The 13,641-nt window shown below is 32.9% G+C and overlaps 1 protein-coding gene across 4 annotated transcripts in view; it reads right to left on the bottom strand.

The window, feature by feature from the left end:
- The window catches only part of Sntg1 (syntrophin gamma 1), an 828,698-nt gene that overhangs the window by 794,503 nt on the left and 20,554 nt on the right, over positions 1 to 13,641 (bottom strand). The window lies entirely within an intron of this gene.

Here is a 13,641-nt window from a genome sequence, read left to right as displayed (position 1 = left end):
CTAGATGATTGAAGAAGTTAGTGATTGTTAGATAATGTAAAAGTTCACGTTGAAGAAATATCTCAAATAATACAGTAAAAAATGTGCAAGCAAGAAACATGAGTGAAAAGTTATCATATCTGGAGAAGAACATTCATCTTTACTACAATATAATTCTCACACTGGTGTCAAAAGATCTTTAATGTTTAACATTCTCTCCACACTAAAATATCCTTTAGTAATTAATAAATAATAAAATAATATACATAAAATAGTTTTTGGAGACCTAGCTTAGAGAATGAACTTATTAGATATTACATTTTGAAAATAAATTTAATGCAAATGGATGGATATCCATGCAAATTTTAACTTGCAGAGAGGTCTTATGATAAAGAATAATTAAAATATTCACAGATGTTTACCTTGCAATTGGACCAATCCAAATTTCTCCCAAATTTTTTTAAGATGCCATATTTTAGTGTTTGCACAAAGTTTTGATAGAGTTAAAATATATTTATTTGAAGAATGTTTAAATATCTTTGAGCATTTTCTTCTAAAATTCTTAACTCATGTCACTTGGTCTCCTGAGAAATTAGAAACTGGTCATTTCAAGACCATAAAATCACTTCTGAGTTAGTTCTTAATGGGATTAAAATTCCTCTAGCAATATACATCTTGTTAGCAATATTCACAGCTTGTTAGAAAACAAAGTATGTTCACTGATATGCACGACCTCCATTAGAGACTGGAATATCTTTAAGAAGAAACAACCTTCCTTCCTGCAAGATGTCATTTATAAAGTGCATGTGTTTATCAATCACAATGAGGAGCAAACCTCACCTTGGGGACTACCATGATAAAGATGATAACAACAGTATATATGTGGCCTGTGTCAGGATAAGCCCTTCACAATGTGCCATATAGTCTCACCTGCTTTACCTCACCTGAAATCTACAAAAGCATTATATGACAAGGATCAAAAACATAATTCTATATCACAGTGGAAGAAATTTTGTACCAAAGGACAAAATACATCATAAGGAATATATGCCTATTAAATTTCTCATCTAGGTATAGGAATGAGGTGTCTAAATCTTTACTCAAGCTTTTTATAAAAATCTTTAAGTTTTATTTATTGATTAAAATATGTATATATGTTGCTATTAACTTTTTCTTAAAATTGACTTCTTATTATCAGTAATCATTTTAGAATTCTAAGAATTCCTATTATAATATCAAAAATCTTTTAAAGGGGAAGAAGGAATATTTTAGAATATTAATTCTTATTTTTCTAACAGTTTTACAAATCTGGAATAAAATCAAATGTTCCATTACTATTTTTTTCTGCTTTTTTAATGTTTTATAAAAATATCTTAAAGGTTGTGATCATGCTTCACAATGAAATACACAGAAATACTAGTGGTAAAAATATAGTTAAAACCAATTACATTTAAAGTATGGATCCAAGGACTCACATAGCTATATTATGTTTATAGTAACTTTGAAAGAACATCTAGTTTTATATAAATATTAGGAATATAAGGATGTATGGAAGGAGATAAAGCACTTGCTAATGATGTTCTTGACATTTTTGTATCAGAGAACATAAACATTCAGCTTCTTATAGAGAAAAAAAAACTAATAGTTATAGAACATATACATGGCAGGCACTGCTATGGATTGTTATCTAATTTATGTTATTAATGTAAAATTCTAAAAGTTTACTGTTGTTCTTAATTTTTTAATGAAAAATGTGAACTCAATGAGAAACAGCAAATTCCCTAAGGTCACGCAGACACTAATTAAAGCCTGGCTACACTTTAAAATTCTTATTGTATATGGCAATTTTATCTACAGCTCCATAGAAAAAGTTATAAGTGTATAGAGGAAAGAAATCACTACTATTTAATCTCTTTTGTACTTCTTGTAAAACTTAAAGAATATTTAATTTGTAGTCAGTATAATAAATATAATGCTGAATGTGTTAGTGTAAAAATTAAAAAAATATATGAACACTTATGACCATGTTCATTTTAAGAAGAAAGAAATTGGTATGCAACTGGAATTAAATCTGAATCTAACTAAAGGCTACATCTCCTGAGGATTGTTTCCCAGAAATACAAGGTTAAACTTTTCATATCCAGAAAAAAAGGAGAAAATGTGTTACATAATGGTTGAGTCTCATGAGATTGACCAGATTCAGATTATATCCAAAGGCACAATTTAACTATGAAAATAATACTGTGAGACTTAATTTAATATGAACCTGCTTTCTCCATGCTTCTACAAATAGCAAGAATTTTTCATTTTTCTATTTCCTGAATAAAGAAATTCTTCTGTTCAGTAAAAAAAGAAATGCTGAAATCACTTCCTTTTTGATTCTATAGAACAAAATCTCCCACTAGATACTTTAAAGTACGTACTTTTTAAATATCTAAAATTTTCAAGAACCCATGAAAATTTAGAGAGGATTGAAGTTCTGATAAATGTGTAAATTTTAATACCTCCCAGAGGTTTCATGATTTTATTCTTAGAATCTCACTGTAGCCAAAATTGCACAGAATATTTATTGTACTAGTAATATTAGGAAGTTATTTAAAATAGTCCAGTTGTAGTAATAGACTTTCATGTTCTCAAGAATTTGGAATCAGTTTGAAAGTATTAAACCAAAGAATCGCATTTATCTAAAAAATTAAATAAATGCTAAAGGTAACTGAGAAGAGTGGTGAAGTTAGAAAAGATGAAGCTTTAGGCATGTTTTGTCCAGCCTTTATGGATAGATGAGATGGATGAATAGATAGATAAGTGGTGGAGAGTTGCAAAGATAAGAGAAAAATTGGAGGGAGAGAGAGAAAAAAATGTTGGACTAGAGAGGCTCTGGAAACAAAGGACTTTTTAGTCAACCAGATCTAAGTTTGCTTCTTAAGGTTTCTAATTAGTGTGACCCAGAGCAACATATTTTTTTTTCTGATTGCCAGTTGGTTTACAAGAAACAAACAAATTGTGATGCCCTGTTTTCATGCAGAGGTGAAATTTTTATGATAAATGATATTATAAATTATTATCTGACAGTATTTGCTCCCTCATGTTCCCACTGTGAGTAGAGCTCCCAGTACTGTTCCCTTCCTGTTGGGCATGACCCTAGGATAGGCTTTGACAAGTGGACCATTAATTAATTGATACAAACAGAGGCCTTAACGCTGCCTGTGCGCTTTGGCTATCCTGTCCTGCTCCATTCATTCTCTATGAGAACTTAACCCCCAATATGACTGTCCATTTAGCCTGGAACTGGAAGGCATGAATGTGAAGCAGATAGGGACACAACCTGAGCCTGTAGCAATACCATGTCCAGTGTAGGTCATTTGAACATGGTACAACAAGTCTTCTTGTTGTAGCTTGCTATTCAGAACACAGCAATATTAGAGAGAGTCTATGAATATATGGTCAGCAAAATATATTAAATGGAAACATATATTTATTTTGTAACCATTTTGAGATGTTCAATATTGGAAAGGGCCATTTAAAAAAAATGTTTCTCTCTATCTGAGGTACTCCATCAGAAGTTAGAACCCCAATGTTCCAGGGTGACAGCTCAAGAGACTTCCAGTTTGGAAGACGATTGTAACCCTAGATTACATATCAACCTATGAGAAAAAGAGAGGAGCCTTTGAGTATCAAAATAAACTTATCAAACTTTTCAGTTTAGCAAGTATAGTCAAAGACAGAATAAATGGATGGAATTTGAAGTAAGATCTGAAGTCAATAATAATTTGATGTCTAACAAGAACACTGATCACATACACGGTAGCAAATATTATAGTGGGGGAAATTTATGATAAACACAACCACAAAAAGAATATTCAGACTTTAAAATCCAGGATATGCTATAACTTTAACACAATGTCTTTAAATATTTCTTCGTAACACAACATCTACTCATCTCTTAAGGTCATACAAATTCCATTAATCTTTCAAGTCAAATTGTAGACTCCAAACATCCAAAGAGCATTGTGACATCAAACCTGATACAGTGTTCAACCTTCCTAGGAGCTATTCCTTTTCTAGTTGAATCATTGTGAGCTGTGTGTCAGAAATGGGACTGTTCAAAGATTTGGTACTAGGATAATATCAGACAAGAAATAGGAGAGGCACCAAATAAGGATTCAGTAACTGTTGAAATTGATCAGAAGGGGACATTTAGAAAGACAGTCTTTAAAAAATTATTATATAATAAATACCAAAATGGTAACATAGGCAGATATACTTCCATAATTCTGCATTTATATCTAAACTATTTTATTTGCTTTAGAATCATCATGAAGTTAACATTTTACACTTTAGTTTTAATGGTTTTTTTAAAAATTAACAAATTCACTAGCCAAATTGATCACAAAAGTAGACATTTAAATTTAAGTGGTTGCTAAAGTATATTTATTGAAATAAAATTCAAACGTAATATGTGAAGAGATGCTAAAGTACGTTTTTCTACAAAAGATCCATATTAATAGAAGAGGAAATGAAATGTAATTTGGAAGAACTGGAAACAAAACAACAACAAAAAGTTTCCATTCAAATAAGCCTTACATCTAATGTAGAGCTCACAGTGAAATTTTTATAACGTGGGTTATGGGACCAGAGGAATAGGGATTCCAGTTTTGTAAGCTGTAGAAATCATTAGCAGATATAGTGAAGTCCTCTCTGAATTTCAAACAGGAAGATCACTCAGCATTCTTGCAGGTTTTTTTTTTTTTTTTTCAATCCTGAGTCCATTTTCTATAACTCTTACTCTCAGTAAATATTCTGTATCCCTTTGCTAGACACTTCAGGAAAAGAATTACTAGTGTCTGAAGTCTGAAGACATTAATGTTATCTTGAAATACCAGCATATGTAATTTGTCCTTAATATTAATTGAACATACAGTTACTAGAATATATATCTTTGTCTTCGTCTTCCAAGCACCTGTTCTGCAATTTTTTTTCTTTAATTAACCAATTTCCCCAGTGGTTTGGAGGCTCCTCTGTTGAGTGAGGAGTACTGTCTTTGAGTGACATATTTGAGTACAGGCCGCTAGATATGTGTTCAGTGACAAGTCACTTAATGAAACTGAAACACTCCCTTCTTCCTACCTTCCATTTTAACTGGGCAGATTTGAGTGTTAAACATTTTTTAAAGAAACTTACTGAGCAACAAAATAAAGTAGTATTGTATTATAAATTAAATTATAAAATAGGTATTCATGTGTACATACTGATAACAATTAATGATTAAATAAATAAACAAATGGAGGAAAAGGGATGAATCTCTAGTGAAAATATATTACAATATTTTTCTGTAGATAAAGCTCATTCAGGGAGGTGGAACTTGTATCCCTGTAGTGACTTTAATTCAAAGAGCACTGAATAGAAGAGGGGGGCTACTTCATAGCAGAGAAAGGTGACAAACACAAACTTAGCCAGGTGAATAAGGTGTAATGGTTTGGATATAAGCTGTCCTCTGAAGAGTTCATGTTAAGCAAGACAGGAAGATTTAGAGGTGAAATGATGTGATTATGAGAACTGTTACCTAATAATGGGCTATTCCACTAGATGAACAATACTTTGAATAGATTACTTGGTGGTAATTTTAGGCAGGTGGGGTATGGCTGCAGAAAAGTAGGTCACTGTGGATTGCTTTGGGGGACTGTATTTTGTCACTGGTTCTGTTCACCCCACCCTTCCTGACTGCCATAACTGAGAAGCTCTCCTCTGCCATACCCTTCTGCATGATATTCTGCCTTCCCTCAGGCCCAGTGCAATGAAGTTGGTTCACCATGACCAAACCTCTGAAACTGTGAACCCAAATAAACTTTCCCCCTAATTTTTCCTTGTCTGGTATTTTTGTCACCACAAGGAAAAGCTGATTCACACACAAGGTCTATATCCACACTAAGTCACATTGATAGTGGGCATCCTTGATAGGATGTGATGAAAATAACATTTACTTCTGTGATTTCCCTCCTCAAAACTCATGACCCCAGTCTAATCCTAGAGAAAACATTAGCTATACCCCAATAAAGGGGCAGACAACAGTATATCTGACCCATGATCCTCCAAACTGCCAAGGTCATAAAAAAAAAAGAAAGAAAGAAACAAAGAAAGATGAAAAAATTGTATAAACTGTCACAGCCAAGAGCAGTTTAAAACGAACAGGCAAATAAATGTAATGTGACATTCTAGGTGGGATCCTAGAAAAAAAACTATATATATATAATGAAATATATATGTGTATATATGTATATATGAAATATACAAATGAAATATATATGTATATATGAAATATTCAAATGAAATATATATATGTGTGTATATATACATATACATATATATAAATGAGATATATATATGAAGAGAGAGAGGAGAGAGATACTAAGGACTTCAGTGAAAAATAAAATGTGTGGATAGTAATTTATTCATTATAACTTCTACCATAATAATGTGAGATAATAACTGTAGGTAAAACTGGGCATGAATGATGTGGAAACTGTGCTTTTTCTGAAATTTTCACATATTCTTAAAACTCTGTTAACAATAAAGTTTATTTAAAAGAAAGAAAGAAGTTATAGGTAAAAGAGCTTGTGAACAGGAAAGTGATATGCAAGTGGCAGTTATGATCACTTAGTTTATTTTTCTGGTTTCAATCCAATCAGACTCACTCATGGCAAAGAAAGCATCTATTCAGAAAGCTTCTTTCAGATTATTTGGCTAAGGCTCAGAGTATCTCCTTTCTTCTACTATACCAGCATTCCAATTTGATAGACAGATAGGGCCTAATTTATATTTAACACATACTTCCTGATTATTTTCCTTTTGTTCTATATTTATGAATAATTACTTGTACACATTCTCATATACACCACTAGATTATAAATCTCTTGATGTGAAGCAATACCAACTCTCTAAACATTTATGATAATCTTATCTTAGCCTGTGCTTGCCTTAGGTTTTCCTAATAAAAATCTATTATCAGACAAACAAGTAAATGAATATAAGGTGGTAAATAAGAGATAATTGTCTTTGGAGGAAAACAACTATTTCTGTAATTTTAGGCAGATTAAAATATATTGGATGGCCAGTAAACCTCAATCCGAGAGCTTTCCACCCTTCCGTTATAGACTCCATTACAGAGTTCATGGCATCTGCTGTTGAAGCCTAACACAGGCTTCCACCTGGGAAAGGCTGCCAGACTGTGAGGCGAACGGGCATCTGCTGCCCAAAGGAGCTAACTTAGAATGCCAGCTGTTCTCATGAATTTTAAGCAAGGGCAAAGACCTCCAGGATCAGTTTTCAGGGTCACTTTTTAAAAACATATAAATATGTCAGTGTTTTAAGTTAAATAAATATTATTTAATGGTGTTCACTGGAAAAGTCAGAATTAACGTAAAAAAATTATATGAGCTTCTTAATGATAATATCAGTTGCAAATGAGGTGACCATTTGGAACTTTTGGAAACTACAGAAGAGCCATAGAAACAACTTGGAGTTCCTTTTCCTTTCTCTTTGGTGGAAAATGGGTAAAAGATCAAAGAGAAAGCATCCTAGGAATCAAGGAGAGTCACCTTTTTGACTTATGCTTTGTCAGAGTTTAAATGCAAAAATAGTTTGGGACTGAAGAGTTTGTGTGTGAAAGATGGTTGTCACTCAGATGTACCTTACAAGGAACATTTTATCAGTGAATTTATTTCAGTCCACGGTCTGGTCTCTAAATAGCAGGGTGCTTTCAAAAGTACATTAAACATTGCTCCATTAAAAGTGCCTTGGTTTAATTTCATTTTGTTCCATGTGGATTTCCAATTTTCCCTGCACCATTTATTGAATAGGCTATCTTTTCACCAGTGAATGTTTTTGGCACCTTTGTCTAGTATGAAATGGCTGTATTTATGTGGTAGAAGTAGAAGAATGAAAAATTATACTCCAGTATATGATACACCAAAGTGGATTTTATTGTCATATAAAAATAAATAAAACAAGTAAAAAAAATTAAATTTCTTGGTTTTTAACAGTAAAATTTAATTGTACTCAGAAAACTCATTCAAAGATCACTCTCATGGAGCAGTCATTCCAGACCAGCAAATTCATAGCAGGGCATCTTTCTTGTCTACCTCATGGCCTCTGAGCAGCATGTTTTATGTTTTCCCTTGTACATGCATATGTTGAATATTTCTCTTCACTGCTAAACATTACGTTTCATGAGAGCAGGGCAATGACTATTTTGCATCTTTTGTTGTTACCACAATATTTGGCACAAGTGAGTTCCTCGTAAATATTTATAAAAAGCCACCTGATGAAAGAGAATCTACTGAAATGTCTTCTGTTGGACCACTTTACCTCCCCTTGAGCACACCCGAAAGGAGGTCAACTGTTAGAAAAGTCTGTTTGGCAATGATGGAGTTGTCTTATTCCACATGTGTTGCTGTGACATAATATCTGACACTGGGTAATTTATAAATAAAATGAATGTATTGGCTCATTGATCTGGAGACTGGTAAGTCTAAGGTCAAGAGATTAGCATCTCTTACATTTCTTCTTACTGTGCCCTGCCATGGAAGAAAGTAAGGATAAAAGAAGGTCACAGAGGGCGGAACGTTAAATTCAGAGTGTCAAACCTGTATATAATCAGCATTAATCTACTAATGAGAGTAGAGCCTTCAGACCAAAATCACTTCCAAAAAGTCCCTATTACCAATACTACTACAAAGGGGATCTAATTTCTGACACATGAAAGCTTTTGAAAAACTGTGATATGACCAAGTCTATGTAGGATTTTTCCCCCTTCAACCCAGTGAGCTTTACCACTCACTGAGTTACATCTCTAGCCCTCATAATTACTTCTTTTTGTTTTTTTTTTTTTTTAGACAGAGTCTCAGTAAGTTGTTTTAAGGCCTAAGTTGCTATGGTTGGACTGGAACTTGGGATCCTTCTGTCTCCGCTCCCCAAGTTGCTGGGATTAAAGCCATGTACCATCATGCAGCGCCAGGATTTTTTTATTCAATTAAACTACTTATTGACAACTGAGTATAAATAAGCAATTTGCATATGAGACATATGTTTAAAAATGTAAAGAAATTCTTATACTTACTAATAATAAGAGATATGCAAATACATTTTCCAGCATATCAATTTGCATTCATTAAAATGTCAAAATTAAAGAGTGTATTATGTTGAAATTTATATAGAATATGAAAAAAATGGAAATCCTCATAAACCAATGGAGAGAGTGATGAGCGTATAAATTTAAATATCATTCTGGAAAATAGTCTGCCGTACTAATCAAAATTAACAATGTGAAAACTTTCTGATCCAGCAAAGTCATAAGTCAATAGGAAACACACACAAAGAATTTATTCTAGTACTATGCTTAGTAGCTGGTCACTAAGAGCAGTCTAGGGGTCCATCTCTAGGAGATTGGCAGGAAAATGTGCTAGGTCACCAATATGGAATACTATGCAGCAGTTAGGTACATAAACAATACCATCAGATCTTAATAAACACATCAGTGAAGGAAGCAAGTGAAAAGAAAACAAGATTTATAACCAAGTATAATTCAAATAAGTTTATAATGCATATGAAAAATATTCTATTATAGAAAGATACCTTCCTATCGAAAAAATTATCTTGTTATGAAATCCAAGAAATAATGAAAGAAAGGGAGAAACAGATAAACTGTGTTAGTAAAGAAGGAGAAATTTTACTGAACAAACCTGAGTTACTAGCACAAAGGTGCAATAGTTAATTTGAATATGCCTGATTATGATTTTCATCTTGAACATCAAATTTAATAAATTATGCAGCATGTTTCTTCATTTATAAAAGAGGGATCTAATTGATATCTAATTCCTATTATTCTTGTTCAAATTAAATTTAATATGACATTCAAAGTGCTTAGCACATGCTGAGCTCCTCTTGTTATTCTGGACACATCAGAAGAAATGAGCATATATGAATTTAGAACAGCTTGCAGCTGACCCCAAAGAGATACCCTGTCAGCTGTGAGAAACCCATGGAAGTTAATAGGCAAGAGCATGAAAAGACTAGGATTTGTGTTTTAGCAGATAAAACTGTTAGTGGTATAGATTTGAAAAGATTCAGAGACTGATGCTGAGGCTGCTAGGAGAGCTTTGGAGTAAAGAAGCTACACTGAAAAGAAGTTCAGGCAGAATTTAAGAAAGATTATTGACAGGGTGTGGGAAAGGAGGTGGCACCAGGCCAATGACTATGACAAAATTGCTGGTTTGTAGATCTGGTTAGAGTAATATTTCACAAAACCTAAAACATGGAGGGAGCAAGTCAACAAGGAAGAACAGAAAGGAGAGAGAAAAGAGAATATGCTGTCTTCAAGAGAACCATAGAACTCTAAAAAGAAAGATGGAAATCAGGTCCAAAGAATGCAATCTGGTGCAACCTATTGCTATTTTCCAAGTGCCCCATTTAACTGCAGTCTCACATGCCATTACTTGTTGAAAAAGCATGGTTATTTGCCCTACATTTCACATTCTGGGTGTACCTGAAGGAATCCCAGTGGTGGTGTTGGTCATATTTCATTGTCCCCTATAGATCCTGTAAACTATTCTTGGCTCTAGTTCATTACTCTCCAGTTAGAAATGGAATGTCAGCTACATAGGTAATTTTGTTTTTTTTTTTAGGAGTCACCTTTAAAAAAGCACAAAGAAACAGGTCAAATTAACCTTTATTTCATACCATATAGTTTTATCAAGGACACTTGGCATACAACAAACTAGACATATTTAAAGCATACAGATTGGAACCATCACTAAAATCAAAACACCAAATATATATATATATATATATATATATATATATATATATATATATATATATATATATAACCCCTAAAAGTTTCTCCATGCCTCTTTGCAATTCCCTTTTTCCTAGGCCATTCCTGTTTTCTCCAGTTCAAATGATCTACTTCTGGTTGTCATCGTTTAACTTGCATTTTCTAGAGTTTTATGTAATTAGAAACATATACTTTTGGTGGGGACATGTGCTGGGAATTGAGCCCAGAGCCTTATGAATTCTAGGCAAGACTTCTACCACCATCTACACTCCCAGCCTGAAACATATAGCTTTTTGTCTGACTTATTTTGCTCAGCATAATTATTTTGAAGTTCACTGAAGATGACACATCTATCAGTAGTCAGATTAATACTTAGTTGTTTTTATTGCTTGGAATTATTTCATTATATAGATGAACCACTATTCTTCCATTCACCTCTTGCTAAACATGTGGGTCCTTTCTAATTTTACTAGATAAAAGAGGTATGAACATTTATGTACAAAAAGAAAAGAAAAATATACAGTAAAAACTAAGTAAAAGGGGTTGTGGCTGTGGCTCAGTGGCAGATAACTTGCCTTGCACATGTGAGGCATTGGGTTCGGTTCTCAGCACCACATGAAAATAAATAAAGGCATTCTGTCCATCTACAATTAAAAAATAAATAAATAAAAACCTAAGTAAAGGGAAAATTTTTCATCTTGGTTGCATATTTTCCAACAAGGCACATAAAACAGACCCTGTTGTTTAAAACACACACACATACACACACACACAATAGTGCCAAACTGAATATTATAGAAGAAATCATTGTTTATGTTTCATTCTCAAAGAGAATTTATGTTTTTATTGCTTTACTTGGACCAATTTGGCAATTTATATTTTAATTATCACACATGTCAATGATACTTCCACAACAATTCTCTAAAGGTGCAATTTGTATAATGATTCTTAAAAGAATATTGAGTTTCTTAGAAAAATCAACTCATACAAATAAACAGTGAAATTGCAATAAAAAGGGCTTTGATACATTCAGCAGACTGAATTTTCAAGGAAAATAATTAAAGGAATCTAAAGTGTTATTTTCATTGAAATCAATTTTTAAATTTATTTCTAAAAGGCATTAATTTAGCTGACATGATTTTGCTATACTCTGCTAATGAATCTTATTCCTGTTAAATCATTTAATTCACATCCCTTAATTTGCAATGACCCTTAGGTCTTTGCATTTTTGAAAGCCAACTACTTCTGAGTCTATATTCCAATTAGCATTCTTTTCAGTATTCATAAACTATTTTTTTAAATTTTCGATATTAATTAGTTTTAATTGTATCCACTTAAAATTTCAAATGCCAAAGTTCATTGCTACCTCTGACAGTTGAAAGACCATAGACATTATAGCAGGGCATTTGACAGCCAGGAGAGGCACAGACACACTTCATAGGCCAAGAGAAAAATTAAAAGAGAACTGAAATGAGAATAGGAATTTGAAGGACCATAAATGAGTACATCTGCCAGACTCTTGGGTGAATTGTAGTGCTGGGTTCAGCACTTGCAAGGTCTGGGGCACTCAATCTCATATCCCTGGGCCTAAGCTCCAGGTGGAGAACCAAGGATTATGTTCAGATCACAGAAAGAAAGCCATGACTGAGAAGGTCACATCCTCTTACTCTGTCTAAACCAGGGATGAAAAGGTGGAAAACATTTTTTTTTTTCATTTGAGATGCATGATTCTCTTCTCGTCTCAGCTCTCCTTCTTTGCTTGGATTCACTTTTTGCAGTGAAACAGCATTTTCCACACATATTTCTCCAAAGTCTCTCTACTGTTAATGTAGACTTCTATTTAATGGCAAAAATAAATGAGAGCTTTGGAGGCCCTTAATGAAAGAAACAGTATATATGTCACTTAAGATATGCTCCAAAGTCACAATTTCATTAGAATGTTCTGCAAACATTTCTTAAATCACACCAGAACAGTGAGGACACACACACACACACACACGAACACACACTTACTTCTGTTAGTTGTTCTCTCATTGCATAGATAAGATTTAGCAAGTCTGGAATAGAACTTTGAATCCACACTTTTAAAGCTTCCCAAAATTGCTTTGCCAGTTTTACTAATGGACAATCTAGAAAACTACTTTCTTGACATTCTTCAAACTTTTTGATATTGAATGGTTTAAAATTACTAGTGCTGTAAAAAGTATTGATATTTACTGATCATGATTTCTCACACAAATTAATAATAGTTTCTTTTTTAAATGTACTTAAGACTTTGTGGCAGGGAGGGTAGCAAGAGTTCCAATAGAAGTAATTTCTACATTTCTGCATATTTCCTAGGTTCCTTATGATCCCTGTCAGAGAAAATTTGTATCACACAAATATAATACTCGTTTGAGTTATTTAGCTGAGGGGAGTTTTATATTTAAGTGCACATTTTTAAAAAGATTAGATATTATATTTATATCTTACTTGTTCTAACTGGATACTATTTTCATGTGAATACACAGACACATTGCTCTATCTGCATCTGTAATATGATGAGATGTCATATACACTAGACATAATCATGGCAGTGACAATTACTATGCTTATTAATTGCTTTTATTTCACTTTTCAGAATAAGTACTATCATTAGACACATATCCTTCAGGAGGATGTTTTTCAGTGAATAATTCCACTTTCAGTTCCAATTTCTCCCTGAGGTCTTTCACTTTTAGATTAATCTTTGCTTTCTCTATCATAGCATTTCCTCCTTGGATCAGTAATTTAATATTCAAGTGGAATTTGGCTCATACCTTCCTAATTTTCATATACCATTCCATCATGCT

Source organism: Marmota monax, unplaced genomic scaffold, assembly GCF_021218885.2.
Source record: "Marmota monax isolate L192 unplaced genomic scaffold, Marmota_monax_Labrador192_F-V1.1 WCK01_AAM20220418_F8-fsc00044, whole genome shotgun sequence".
In the NCBI taxonomy this organism is placed as follows: domain Eukaryota; kingdom Metazoa; phylum Chordata; class Mammalia; order Rodentia; family Sciuridae; genus Marmota; species Marmota monax.
This window is presented reverse-complemented; position numbering and strand designations above follow the sequence as displayed.